General features: G+C 43.3%; 1 protein-coding gene across 1 annotated transcript in view; it reads right to left on the bottom strand.

Annotated features, from left to right (window-relative positions):
* Positions 1-15,481, bottom strand: part of LOC147105259 (troponin I, slow skeletal muscle-like) — a 54,785-nt gene extending 39,304 nt beyond the window's left edge. Inside the window, exons 1-2 of the mRNA XM_086011436.1 lie at positions 15,382-15,481; positions 5,655-5,723 (exon numbers count right to left, since the gene is read on the bottom strand). The gene's annotated coding sequence lies outside the window, so the exon portion shown is untranslated. The remainder of the gene's footprint in view (positions 1-5,654; positions 5,724-15,381) is intronic.
* Positions 15,482-15,710: the final 229 nt, after the last annotated feature.

Here is a 15,710-nt window from a genome sequence, read left to right on the forward strand (position 1 = left end):
TCTGTCCCGTCACCTGAAGCGCATCTTGAGCATGCCGATCGCTTACTCAATGACACATCTGGTGGTCATATGGCTTTCGCTGCACCGCTCTTGGGCTTCATTGGTTGGGTTTCTTCATAGATGTCATCAGCCGAGTTTGAAGGGAGTATCCTTTGTCATTTAGCAGCCACCCCTTAACTCTGCTTGCAGATCCAAAGAGGTCAGGGTGCTTGGACACCACTGAGTAAAAGCATCATGGCAACTCCCTGGGAATCTGACGGACACCTGCATAAGCCTTTTCTTGTGGTTGCACACCAGCTGCATACTGATGGAGTGGAAGCCCTTGCGGTTTATGAATAATCCTGGTTGATCTGGGGTTGAGCAGATTGCCACGTGTGTGTAGTCAATGACACCCTGCACCTGTGGGAAGCCAGCCAGAGATGTAAACCTGAGCACCTGCTCATCACAGGCAAAGTTGACATAATTGCCAGCCCCGGCAAACAGCCCATCAGTGATCTCCCTTGTGCACTGCTGACTGAGAGACCCTGGATATGTCTCCGGTAATGCCCTGGTAGGCTCTGGAGGCAAAAAAGGTGAGGGCGGTAGTCACTTTCACAGCCGCTGGTAATGCGTGGCCGCCGGGGCTAGCAGTGAGCAGGTCTTCTTCTAGGATGCTGCAGATGTCTACCGCCACCTGACGCGACAGCCTCAGTCTCCAAAAGCACTGCTCTTCGGAGAGATCAAGGAAGCTGAGCCTCTGCCTGTACACCCTGTTACGCAGGTAGTGCCTCATGTGAGCTTGACCCCTCTGCTGCTCCCCTCTCTGCTCAACACTTGTAGGCCTCCCCATAGCAAGCTGTTACTGTTGGTGATCTCTCTGTGCGCACCACTTGTAGGTCTCTACACAGCAGTCTGCTGCTGATGATCATCTTGTTCCTCATCCAATGTCCAATCTAAGGCAGCCAAGGCACCCAAGGGGGAAACAGAATTGTATTTCTCATATATCTTATCAGTTTGAGACAAGGGGAAACTTTAACCTATAACAATGCCTGGGGTGGCGGTGTTAAATTGGCCGAAAATGCGTTCACGTCTGGAAGCCGCCTCCAATGCACCAACTTCGGGTTTAAATTGGGCACATTCTGCTGGTTGCATGTAACCCCCTCCAAAGAGGCGGCTTAGAAATGTAAATATGTTAATTGCTCAATTCTAGCGATATTTCAACTTACATTCGAATTTAACAGCGCATCCACGGGTTTCCCGGACTTCCTAAAACTCACCATTGAAACCAAGACAAGAACACAATGGTGATAAATGGAGCTTATTAAAAGTCAAAATACAGCAATAAATACTCAGTGCTCACAGCTGCTTTCTTACCTTCCACTGGAAGACCGGAGTCTCAATAGCTCCAAAGTGCAGAAACTAACCTCTCACCAAAGCACTCTAAACAAACCCTTTTCCAGTGGAAGGTAAGAAAGCAGCTGTGAGCACTGAGTATTTATTGCTGTATTTTGACTTTTAATAAGCTCCATTTATCACCATTGTGTTCTTGTCTTGGTTTCAATGGTGAGTTTTAGGAAGTCCGGGAAACCCGTGGATGCGCTGCTAAATTCGAATGTAAGTTGAAATATCGCTAGAATTGAGCAATTAACATATTTACATTTCTAAGCCGCCTCTCTGGAGGGGGTTACATGCAACCAGCAGAATGTGCCCAATTTAAACCCAAAGTTGGTGCATTGGAGGCGGCTTCCAGACGTGAACGCATTTTTAACCACTTTAACACCGCCCCCCCCCTGCTCACCCACCACCCCCCACCTGCACCCCAGGCATTGCTATAGGTTAACGTTTCCCCCTTGTCTCAAACTGATAAGATATATGAGAAATACAATTCTGTTAGCTGCTTCTCTGGTCTAATCCATGTGGCAGATAGGTGTTAACCTTTTGTGATGTAAATTTAACTTAATAGCAACAACACAATATAAATTAACCTTAAATGCGTCCTTGTAAATTAGGTAAACATCTTGAAATGTGACAATGGGATAACTCATTTTAGGACAGAATATATATAGGGAATAATTTACTGTTTAACTGATGGACTGTAAATACAGAATAATTCGTTATCTAACTGTTACAAATGCAATAATTCAGTACAGAGCAACAAAGTTACCGCTAAAGGAAAGATATACAGAAAAAGAAAAATAGAAAGGAATGGGAGATACACAGGAGAGAGAAGAGAAATGGAAAGAAAGTTTTATAGAAGGGGAAAATGTAGTAGTCAGGAACAAAAAGAAATCAAAAAGACTAATGAAATGTTAGCCTTTATAATTAGAGGGCTATAATATAAAAGGGAGGAAGTTTAGCTGCAGCTACACAAAGCCCTGGTTAGACCACATCTGGAGCACTGTGTACAGTTCTGGGCACCGTGCCTTAGAAAGGATATATTGGCCTTGGAAGGAGTGCAGTGCAGATTCACCAGAATGTTACCAGGGCTCCAAGGGTTAGATTATGAGTTGAGAGTACATAAACTAGGCTTGTATTCCCTGTAATATAGAAGGTTAAGGGGTGATTTGATTGAGTTTTATAGGATTTTGAAAGGAATTGATAGTGTAAATAGAGAAAAACTTTTCCCACTGGTGGGGGAGTCTAGGGCAAGGGGACATAACTGTAAAATCAGAGCCAGGCCATTCCGGAGAGAAGTTAGGAAACAGTTCTTCATGCAAAGGGTGGTCGAAGTGTGGAACTCTCGCTCACAAAATGCAGAAAATGCTAGCTCAATTAATAATGTTAAATCTGAGTTTGATAGACTTTTGCTAGACAATGGTATAAAAGAATATGGAGCCAAAGCAGGTGGATGGAGTTAAGATACAGATCAGCCGTAATCTCATTTAATGGTGGAACAGGCTCAAGGGGCTGAATGGCCGACTCCTGTTCCTATGTTCCTAAGGGGAGGATTCATGAGAAAAAGAATTAAAACAAAGATACAAAGGTAATAGCAAGAGAAAGTGTATAGCATATATTATATATATATATATACACAGAGGGGGGATGGAGTGAGAGAAATAAATGTAATGACAGAGAGGGAAACAGAAAGAATTCGATATTAATAAACAAGCAAAGAGTCACAGAAAAGACACATATAAGTTTATTTTCTGCCATGAGTAATACCAAGGGAGATCCACTCATCAATAATGATCTTTTAACTAAAATTTAACAAGCTTCTAAAAATGGTCATGAATGCCAAATAAAGGCTTTGGAATGGCACCATGATGGGTAGTGACATATATGAATTGCTCATGATCTTTTTTTTAAAATTGCCCCCAAATAATTAAATCATTGATGTGCCAACCTGAAATTCTTTGTATTGTATGCGTGCAGACTGGGGCTACGTAAGCAGAATTAGAGTTACAAAAATATCACAGCTTAACATCAAATAGTAATTTAATATACACAACTTAAGCTGGTTTGGAGCAATTCATAACACAGCTCTGTGGAAAATGTTGGCGGTGACTTTACACAGAGGATGAATGGAATTGAGTTTCTATTTTGAAGGTGTGAGTATTCAGATCAGTTTGGTTCTCAAGTTCAGATTCATGGCACCATTATCGTGCAAGTACTAGCATGAGACCAGTACATCATGGCTACAGTAATGCAGAGCTAGCAGTGCTGAGTTATACTGCCAGCTGTGTATAGCTCCTTGACCAGTTAAAGTGGGAGCTCTCCTCATCGACGTCCAAATGCTAGGTTTTTTTACATATATATTTGTAAAGTGGCAAAGGATGGTAAGTTCTTTTGTAACACTAAAAATTTACAAATGAAGTTTAAGCAGTTCCTGGGTTGTCCTAAGAGCAATTGAATACTGGACGTTTGGGGAAATCAGATGCCGAGTGATAATCAGGCCGTAATCACAAGCCTGGTCACAGAAATTTCAATTTGTAAGGCACTCAAGGTGGTTTGAGATCAGGCTTTATGTGACTCCACAACCAGTAAGTGTATATATTGCCCAGGTCCTCAAACTGTCAAAACTTAGCAACACCCTTGTACAATATTCCTATCTGTGTTTGACAAAAAGCACTACCTTTTATATGTGAAGGGGCTAACATGAATATAATGTATCAGCGGAGCTAGAGTTATTTCTTTTAGGAACTTAGAGATTTAAAGTGACACCAAATTTTCCAGTTGCTTATGTTACTAATCCTTCAGGACCAGGTGCAATTATATTTAAACCTCAGACAACAAGGCAGAGAAAGGCCGAAACATTCCAAGCATATAGCGGTCATGTACATACAATGCTTTTCTGAGCTTCCCTTTGCATAAAGAGCGTTTCCATTTAACACATCTTTTCATTTTGAATTGTGAAATATTAAAAAGTAAGTGGATTTTTACTACTGGCTTCAATAAAATCAGCATAGCATAGGCCATAAAAATAGAAGATGATCCACTAAACCATGTAAAAACATTTTCATTTGAGTGACTTTAAACAACTCGTTTTTGGCAATATAATTTGTAAGTTATGAATTCATCCCGGTTTCTAGAATCTTATCATTGTAATAAACTTGATACTGCCACCAGCCTGAATACTACTGTGAATTAAAAAGTAATACAGCTACAGCTTACCAGGGCTGGCTACTGTTTTCTAGTGATGTATATATTGCATGATTTGTGTTACTAATAAAACTATACAAAATATCTTTGAAGGATTTCAGTCTAGCGGGGTGCATGGAGATTAGCACTCCTGTATGACTTATATTTATCCATTGCAGTGCCTTTTCATTACTTCACTATTGCTATTAAATTTCAAATTTGAATGATAGTTCTACATAAAGTACATTGAAGATCCCCTTCAATGATAAAGAAAATATAAAGGACAAAATCAAAGACAAAATCACAACTCAGATGTGAATCTGCAAGAACTAGAGCACAGTGCATTGGTAAAAGATTTATAACCAGGGACCCATAAAGGGTATTAAGTGTTCCAGCTCGGATTTGAAGAGATGAGGCAGATGCACTTCCAATTGTTATCATAAGGTTCACCAATACAGAATGAAAGATAACAGGACACAGCTGGTCACTTTCTGAAGGAATGCAGTCCACAGACAAATGGTATCAGTTGATATATAATGCTGGCAAAACAAAACATCTTGCAGTACATCAAAAGGTTCACACTAATCTGGTAAAATGAGTATTACAGCTGGTAGCAGTTTCATCTTAATGGAATTTGAAATTTGCAAGTTTCCATTCCGCAACTAACATGGATCGGGGTGGGGAGTTAGGATCGCGGGGGCTCCGGATCGGGGGGTTGGGGGTCCGATGGTGGTCAGGGGGTCAGATAGTGGTCGGGGGGAGCAGACAAATCATGGGGAGGGGGGGAACCTGGATTGCGGGTGGATCCCGATTACGGGGGGGGGGGGGGGCGGTCTGATGGTAGTCAGGGGGGTCCTGATTGTGGGGGGCAGTCCGATGATGGTCTGGGGTTCCTGACTGTGGTGGAGGGGCGGGTGATGGTAGTCTGGGAGGATCCCAATAGTGGGGTGGGGGCATCCGATGGTGGTGGGGGGGTCCGATGTTGGTCGGGGGGAGCAGACAGGTCATGGGGGTGGGGTTTTCTTGGTAGCTTGTTGGGCCTGGAGGAAGCATTCCTGCTCCTCCTGACCCATAAGCAGTGCTGTGAAGGCGCTTACCTCATGTATTTAACTCTTCTCGCCTGCTTTCAGATGCCGAGATTCCCGAGGCCCGGGAAACCCGGCCACCTGTGGTTAAAAATAGAATCACTGTTAAAATGAAGGCACGCAGCCTCATTAAAATATTTAAATGACCACCTGCGAGCAGATTGGTCGCCCACCCCCGTTAAACGGGAAGTGGGCGGGTTCAAGGCGGCTTCGGTTCCTGTTCCAGAATCTTTGCATTTTAACCTCTGACACGACCCCAACCCACCCGTTTTTGGGAGTTAAGATTCAGCCCATTGTTTTTGTTTATCATATGTTAACAAGTTCTTTTTTATACACTTCATAGAAGTACTTTCTGAATTTGTTTATGGTAAGTAATAAAAAAAAGATATCCTTAGCTATTCTAGATTACAATCTGCATTATGTATTATTACAAATTCTTTCACTCTTTTGAGGACATTTTTTGTATTTTTTTTATTGTGCAGCAACCAGCAGATATTTTCCTCAGGTCTGAGCCCTAATTTCCATTCGCCCTGCTAGGACTAAGATCTGTCAAGGAACTTTTGTGTAGTTTTCCTAGTAACACAAGGCATGCAATATATATAAAATTAGAAAACACCAGCCGGTTCTTTTCAATGTATTCTGACACGTATAGTATCATTCAGACTGATATCACTCATTCTGTCTTTTATATTGCTCCTGATAAGCTGTTCCAGTACAGCTACAACACCGGCATCTATCCGACAATGTGGAAAACTGCCCAGGTATGACCTGTCCAAAAAAGCAGGACAAATCCAATCCGGCCAATTACCACCCCATCAGTCTACTCTCAATCATCAGCAAAGTGATGGAAGGTGTCATCGACAGTGCTATCAAGCGGCACTTACTCGCCAATAACCTGCTCACTGATGCTCAGTTTGGGTTCCGCCAGGACCACTCGGCTCCAGACCTCATTACAGCCTTGGTCCAAACATGGACAAAAGAGCTGAATTCCATGGGTGAGGTGAGAGTGGCAGCCCTTCACATCAAGGCAACATTTGACCAAATGTGACATCAAGGAGCCCTAGTAAAACGGAAGTCAATGGGAATCGGGGGGAAACTCTCCACTGGCTGAAGTCATACCTAGCACAAAGGAAGATGGCTGTGGTGGTTGAAGGTCAATCATCTCAGCCCCAGGACATCGCTGCATGAGTTCCTCAGGGGAGTGCCTAGGCCCAACCCTCTTCAGCTGCTTCATCAATGACCTTCCCTCCAACATAAGGTCAGAAATGGGGATGTTCGCTGATGGCTGCACAGTGTTCAGTGCCATTCGCAACTCCTCAGATAATAAAGCAGCCCATGCCCGCATGCAGCAAGATGGGGACGACATTCAGGCTTGGTCTGATAAGTGGCAGGTAACATTTGTGCCACACAAGTGCCAGGCAATGACTATCTCCAACAAGTGAGAGTCTAACCTTCGCCCCTTGACATTCAACAGCATTACCATCATCAAACCGCCCCCCACCCCACCATCAACATCCTGGGGGGTCACCATTGACCAGAAACTTAACTGGACCAGCCACATAAATACTGTGGCAACAAGAGCAGGTCAGAGGCTGGGTATTCTATGGCTCCTGACTCCCCAAAGCCTTTCCACCATCTACAAGGCACAAGTAAAGAGTGTGATGGAATACTCTCCACTTGCCTGGATGAGTGCAGCTCCAACAACACTCAAGAAGCTCGACACCATCCCGGACGAAGCAGCCCGCTTGATTGGCACCCAATCCACCACCTTAAACATTCACTTCCTCCACCACTGGCGTACTGTGGCTGCAGTGTGTACCATCTACAAGATGCACTGCAGCAACTCGCCAAGGCTTCTTCAGCAGCGCCTCCCAAACACACAGCCTCTATCACCTAGAAGGACAAGGGCAGCAGGAGCATGGGAGCACCACCACCTCCAAGTTCCCCTCCAAGTCACACAGCATCCTGACTTAGAAGTATACCGCTGATCCTTCATCGTCGTTGGGTCAAAATCCTGGAACACCCTCCCTAACAGCACTGTGGGAGCACCTTCACCACACGGACTGCAGCGGTTCAAGAAGGCGGCTCACCACCACCTTCTCAAGGGCAATTAGGGATGGGCAATAAATGCTGGCCTTGCCAGCGATGCCCACATCCCTTGAACGAATAAAAAAAAAGCATTATTGCAGTTGTGGAAAATTGATGATTCGGATCATTTTGCAAGAGCAATAAGTTTATAAGTTTATTATGAATGGGTTTCAGCTATTTAGTAACAGACACAACTATCAGAGGAGGCATTTGTTTCAATGTGATAGGTCACCTTTCTATGGTAAAACTATTATATAAAACCCCTGCTTCATTGCACTCTAATTTTCGCACGTGCACACTGTAGTGATATATCAGTTTGAGTTTGAGAATGTATAGGTGTTCCTTTAATGCCAGTAAGTACGGTATTAATGTTGTGATGAAGCAACTGGTCAGTTCCAGATTGAAAAAGTCAGTCAGTCCACAAGATGGAGTTTGTAGGCTAGCAGTCAGTTGCTGATATGAAGTTACTTAAATTCCTAATAACTTTGATGGTACTCCTTTGTCATCTTTGATGTTGAATTTTTAAGAATCATAAAAACAGTAAGAACAATGCACATATTCGCTCACAGTATTGAGAAAAAAATATGGAAAAAGTCACAAGGCTGTAATTCAATTGTTAGTGGAACCACAGTATTTGAAAAACAGACCTCCACAACATTTATTATTTTACGTTGTTTATACAAAGTCTAATTCTGAACTGAAAAATATTAAAATCAGTACCTGGCCAATTGTCCTGGGGAGATTGAATGCTGTACATTCATGGAAGGTATAATTGCTGATAATGATATTTGTCAATTATAGTATTTGCACCACAGGGCTCACAAGAGAGATGAGCTTTTTAGCAATGATTAAGTTAATACATAATACTCATAGTTAAGATTAGTATGAAGTACTGCAAAGGACATACAGTGAGCTAGTAATAAGTTACAAGGTTATAACTCAACTGAGTAAATGAAATTGTAAGAACTGGAAGCATGTACATCAACAGAGTGCCGAGGCTGACTTAAAGCCTACACATCTGAAAGTCATTTACTGTTGTGTATAACTTCTCTAGCTCCCTTGGCATTGCCCACAATAAGTCAGAGTATGATTTCTCTCTCTCTTACATGTTCTATTGTCCACATATTCTCTTTCTCTCTTTGTCTCTCTTGGTGTTGGGATCCTGCCAGGAGCTTAACTTTCATAACTAATGAGCTCCATCCAGGGTACAGCAGGGTCAGGGCAATGGGTAGATGTCCTGCCTTGACCCTCCTCTGACAGGAGAAGGGAAAACCAGGCCAGAGAGTTATAAAAGAGGAATTGCACAGAATTTCCACGTAGGAACACAGGAACAGGAGTAGGCCATTGAGCCCCTCGAGCCTGTTCCGTCATTCCATGAGATCATGGCTGATCTGCTACCTAACGCCATAACTTCTACCCCCTTGTGTTCTAGTCCTCTAGGTATAAAGGCCAGCATTCCATTAGCCTTTTTAATTATTTTCTGTATCTGTTGATGACATTTTAATGATCTATGTACCTGGACCCCCAAGTCTCTTTGGACCTCCACTGTTTTTAGCTTTTCACCATTTAGAAAGTACCTTGTTCTATTTAGGTCCAAAGTAGATGACCTCATATTTGCCTAAATTGAAATCCATTTGCCACAGTTTTGCTCATTCACTTAGTCTGTCGGTATCCCTTAGTAATTTTATGCTTTCGTCTACACTGCCTACAATGCCGCCTATCTATGTGTCATCGGCAAATTTGGATATATGACTTTCTATGCCATCATCTAAGTCCTTAATAAATACTGTGAAAAGTTCAGGCCCCAAAACAGATCCCTGCAGGACACCACTAGTTACACCCTGCCAATTTCAGTACCTACCCATTATCCCTATTGCCTGTCTCCTGCCGCTCAGCCAATTTCCTAACCACGTCAGTAATTTGCCCTCAATTCCATGGGCTTCTACCTTAGTTAACAGTCTCTTATGTGGGACTTTATCAAATGCCTTCTGTAAGTCCATATAAATAACATCCATAGACATGCCCCTGTCCACTACTTTAGTCATCTCCTCAAAAATTCAATCAGGTTTGTCAAGCATGACCTACCTTTCACAAATTCATGCTGCCTCTCTCTGATCAACTGAAAATTTTCGAGGTGTTCAGTCACCCTATCCTTAATTATAGACTCTAGCAATTTCCTGACAACAGATGTTAGGCTAACTGGTCTATAATCCCCTGGTTTCCCTCTCGCACCATTCTTAAATAACGGAGTGATATGTGCAATTTTTCAATCTAAAGGAACAGTTCCTGAATCGAGAGAACGTTGGAAGATTATAGTTAGGTCATCTGCAATGTGCTCATCTACTTTTTTTTAAACCCTGGGATGGAAACCATCTGGCCCTGGGGATTTGTCACTCTTTAGTACCATTATTTTCTTCATTACTGTTATTTTATATTTTAATTTTATTGAGTCCCTGTTCCCGATGTAAGATTAGTTTCCATGGGATTTCCAGCATGCTATTCTTTTCTTCTATTATAAATACTGATGCAAAATAATTATTCAACATGTCTGCCATTTCCTTATTATCATTGACAATATCACCGCTTTCAGTTTTTAAGGGGCCAACATTGCTCCTGACCACCCTCTTTCTCCTAATATAATTGTAAAATTCTTCATGTTAATTTTGATATCCTTTGCAAGTTTCTTCTCATATTCCCTTTTTGTAGCTCTTACTATCTGTTTTGTGACCCTTTGCTGTTCTTTGAATCTTTCCCATTCGTCAGGATTGTGCTATTTTTTGCATTTTTGTATGCTTTTACTTTTAGTTTGATGCTGTCCCTTACCTCTTTACCTCTTTAGTCGTCCATGGCTGGGGTTTTTGGCAAATAGAGCTCTTGCCCCTCAGGGGTATAAACTGGTTCTGTATCACCTTAAATTCTTTTTTGAACATCTCCCACTGATCTCCTGTCATTTTACCCATTAACAGGTTTGCAGTTTACTGTGGACAGTCTCTGTCTCATCCCATTGAAGTCGGCCTTACCCAAATCTAGAATCTTAGTAGCCGTTTCGTGTTTCTTCCTTTCAAACGTTACATTGAACTCGATCATGTTATGATCGCTATTGGATAAATGTTCACGCACAGTTAGGCTGTTTACTAAATCTGGCTCATTACTCATTACTAATCTAATATGGCATGCCCCCTTGTTGCCTTTAGGACATATTGTTGTAGAAAACTATCCCAGACACACTCAAGAAATTCACTACCTTTCTGACAGGTGCTAGTCTGCTTATCCCAATCTATATGAAAGTTAAAATCCCCCATTAAAACCACACTGCCTTTACTACACACTTGTCTAATCTCTGCATTTATACAATCTAGCACTTCACAGCTACTACCAGGGGGCCTGTACACAACTCCCACTATAGTCTTAATTCCTTTCCTATTTCTTGATTCTACCCATAAAGTCTCCACTGCCTGCTTACCTCTCGTTGTAGCCTTTCATATCATTGAAATGATTTCATCCTTGTTCACTAAGGCTACTCCTCGTCCTCTGCCATTTTCTCTATCTTTCCTGCAGACCTTATACCTGGTATATTTAGTTCTCAGACCTGACCATCTTGCAGCCATGTCTCAGTAATGGCTAGCAAGTCATACCCTCCAATTTGAATTCGCGTCTGCAGTTCATTCAATTTATTCCTTATACTCCATGCGTTTGTATAAAGAACGTTTATTTGGGCCACACACCCTCACCTGTCCTTCAGCTCTAATGTTTTACTCACTTGTTTCTTATTTCTCTCTCCTGGTTTAATCACTTTACATCTTTTAGTTTTCCCTTTACCTGTAGTGTCTGAAGCACAATGTCTGACTGTTACTCTACTCTCTTCCCTTTTGTTTGTTTTGAACTACTATTTGTACTACAATTTCCCCCTGAGCCCTCGCCCCATTTACTAGTTTAAATTTCTTTGCATAAATATACATACTTGCCAACCATCCATGTTTTACACAGAGAGTTAACATTTGGGCCGGAATTTTGCCTACCTTGGTGGGTTCAGTGCGGCCGGTGTCCATGGCGGGTCACAACCCCACTGCTGGCTCCATCCCGCTGTTGAAAATGAACTCAACTTAATGGGGCCTATTAAGCCCACCCAGCGCGTTACCTGGCCCAATGAGATGGAGCGGGTCTGGTGACATCATTCATGATGCGTTTTCAGCCTGGATCTTTAAAGAGACCATGGCCACATTAGATTTGAAGTTTAATCTAACATAGTGCTGTCAGTGCACTACAGCATTGGAGTGCAGCAAACACTGACAATGACTGCACAGAGGCAGAGGGCTGCACCCAGGTTCTCCGATAACTCCCTCCATATGCTTATGGAGGGAGTCAGAGCACGCAGGGAGGTCCTCTTCCCTTCTGATGGGTGGAAGAGACCTCCCCAGGAAACCAAAACAGCCTGGTTGCAGATTGCAGAGGAGGTCACAAGCAGGGATGTGGTCAGGAGGACCTGGGTGCAGTGCCGCAAACATTTCATGATCTCATTAAATCAGGAAACATTAGTACAAAGCCACACTCAACCTCATCCTGCTGTGCCTCTCATCACATCCGCATCACTCTGCCTTTCCTATTCTACTCCTGCACATCCTTACTCACACCAACTTATCTTGGACCTCCACACATCCCTCTCTATCTACATTATCACATCCCCATCTCACTAGCCACCCCTCACACTCACCCTCATCCTAGTCCAATCATACCAACTAACAACACACAAGGGTAGCCACTTGGGTGTTTTATCCAATGTTTGTGTAAAGTTTCTGTTAATGTGGTGTCAAACATAAAATTCTTTATTTTGAACACTTTCTGATCTTGGACAGATTTGTGTGCACCTTTGGAAGTGGCTTAGTGAGTGACAGTGAATGGTGAGATATAACGGTACCCCCCACAATGGCGAGGAGTGTGAAAGGAATGGCTTGGGCATTGTAGGGATGCTTTATGGTGTTGGTGTGGGGTGGTGCCAACCTGGTGCATCATGTGGTAGCCATATGGGTGTACAGCATAAAGTTAAGTAAATCTGGCCATGGTGAGGCCATCCCTGGCCTCCCGGGCAGCAATGTGGTCGGGTGCTGATGCCCTGTGTCCTGTGCAGCATCAGGTGATTGCGGAGAAGGTTCGTGTTGTTGTTGGTGCTGCTGGTGTGCCTGGTGCTGCTGGTGTTGGGGCTGATCGTGGTGGGATTCTGAGGACCAAGGTAAGAGAATGTAAATGGCACCCATGTTGATGGAATAGATGGCAGGTGAAGTACTGATGACAGAAGCATTCTGTCAATGGTGAGAGAGTTCTTCCAGTGAGGTGGCACTGGATGGAGACTTTGCTGGAAACACTTGCAACCTGCAGAATCTGTGCTGGAGATGGACTGAGCAACAGCTTCTCCCTGAGGAAAGAGATCATCTGTCAGGTGGGAGCTTTTACTGTACATTTGATGCTGTCAAGTCATCAGCTGGAGCAATGGCCATGGAACTCCCGCCTCAGGTTGACAGACATGGTTCCCGAGCTGCGTGAATCCCATGGCCATGCAAGGAAAATTAAAAAGTAAGTGGAAAAAGGCTCTTAACTGCCTGTAAACTACCTGATAATGATTTCAATTAGATTGCCCGCCACTGCCAGTCGGGTCTGCTCCGTGATGACAGACACGCCCGGGGGAAAAGCGTGTGGGAGAGGGATGACCCACCCTACACACCCCCGATCACGCCCGCTCCCACCCTGGAAAATTCCAGCCTTTGAGTTCAATGCCCACTTGTCTATCGATGCACGTGAAAATTGGATTGGCTTCTGGCTGTGTCCCTCAGTGTCAGTGCTGGTTCCTACCTGATGGTGATGCAGGAATTTTCACCATAAGATCAGAAATTTCTGCTCACTGTAGAATTCCACTGACCAGGATAGCAGCAACATCCAACAGGAGCTGGGTGCTGTACTGAAGGTTGGGAGATTAATGTGCCAACTGGGAAGGTGGAGAGTTTCAGCATGACATTAAGGGAGTGGCAGGGAAGAGAAGGTTGTGAACCGGGAGGAAGGGAGGAGAGTGTATATGAACATACATACAAGCAAAAGAGTAAGACAAAACAGGCCCATCGGTGTCATCCTATTCAGCATGGAGGCGAAGAATGCCAGCATAGACTGGGAAAGGAGGAGGCATCAGCATGAATTGGAGGGAGGAGGATTAGAGCGCCAGTCTAAACTGAGGAGGGACAAGAGTGTCAGCATGGACTGGGAGGAAAGACTGAAGGGTAACAGGATGGACTGGGAAGAACAGGAGGAGGGTTCCAGCATGAACTGAGAGGTGGGTAGATGCCGGGGGTGGGGGGGGGGAGTGGTGGCAGCGGGGGGAGGGGGCAGTGACGGATGCCAGCATGAATTAGGGTGAGGTAAAGAAGAGTGCCAAGTTTCAGTTAGGAAGAGGGAAAAATTAGAAGAGTGCTTAGATAATCCAGGACATGACTGGGAAGAAGAGTGTCTCCATGTCATTGCGACAATCACCTTAATAATCTTAAAACAATTTAACAACAGAGAGTGTTAACACATATCAACAATGACTTGCAATTTCTCCACAAGAAATAAAGGAAAATGCCCGCAAATTTTGCCACAGACTCTGCTGTAAAAGTGCTGGAATGTTGAGTCTATCTACAGCTTAAATTAAAACCAGGCTGTTCCCATTGCACTTCAGTTCAAGGGTTGGGCATGGGAAGTTTGAGCAGGAAGGAGGCAGATCTGGAAGGATGGCATCCCTCTCTGAAATTCCTATATTTCCAGCTCCTGAGTGCCCAGCAATCTGGACATTGGAAAGATACTGCCACTCAGATCAATTGAAGGGCACAAGTAGGGACCACCGTGATACCCCAGCCTGGGGCTTGGCTTGGAACGCCCCAAAAGACTGCAGACAGCATCAGTCAAAACATTTTATAATGCCACTTCTGCATTGCTGGGAATAAATTTTTGTTGTGCACTGACTTCGGACTTTGTTACTTATGAAAGTAACAAAGTCCAATCTGACAGCTGAGTGTACTAACGTCATGGTGGTTATCTCACATTGGTCTGAGTTGGCGCTGCTTGCAGTATAACTCCAGCTCCAGTATAAAGCTCCATTTTGAAATCCCCAGACATTTGTATGGGACCTTTTTATTGTGGTGGAAACCGAATGACCCCGGCTGCCCTCTCCTAACGTGAATAGTTAGCTGCCTGGGGAGTGCACAGAATTCTTCTGTGGCTTGGAGGGTGCGACCTGAAAAGGCATGCAGTTCAATCATAACTCCTGTCTTCTGGTCTTAGATCATACTTCACACATACCGATCTCAATAGCTGCAATATAACTCAGCCTTGGACGAGTTTATATATATATTATTAACATTTCTGTAATATAGGTTAGTGTGTTTGTATATATATATATATTATTGACATATATAGGTATAAAACTCAGCCTTAGATTAGTGTGTATATATTATTAACATATATAGGCATTAAGCAGCAAGCTGGATAAACTAATATCCTTGAAGTTAAAAGCGTGTTAACACTTGATGCCTCAGTATTAGAATTTGAACTGAAATCCCCAGTTTAACATTGTTAAAAGTTTAATATTCTCTATCTTTGTCATTTTTAAGCAGTATAAGAAACCCCTTACCTTCTGCAAATGAAATTCACTGCTGGGTGACAAAAGAAGAATCAGAGAAGAGTAGAAGGGGACAAGAGTATTTAATCTTTCGCAGCTCTCAGAGCTGCATCCAACTGGTCAATAAAAATAGCACATCTACATTTTCACTCATCCTATCTGACAACCTATGCAAAAAATGTGAAATTTTCTATCCAGTTGACCGGTCAAGGATGCCTGTCGAGAAACATCAATCATGTTATTTTGGAGGCAGATCTGACAGCCATTTGCTGCCTGGGGTTTGTGTTGACAAGAACACCATCTCAGCTTACATAGAAACCCGATCACTGGTGACGCCAGTC

This window comes from Somniosus microcephalus, chromosome 18 (assembly GCF_052327205.1).
Source record: "Somniosus microcephalus isolate GS21.2 chromosome 18, FLI_Smic_1.0, whole genome shotgun sequence".
Taxonomy (NCBI): Eukaryota; Metazoa; Chordata; class Chondrichthyes; order Squaliformes; family Somniosidae; genus Somniosus; species Somniosus microcephalus.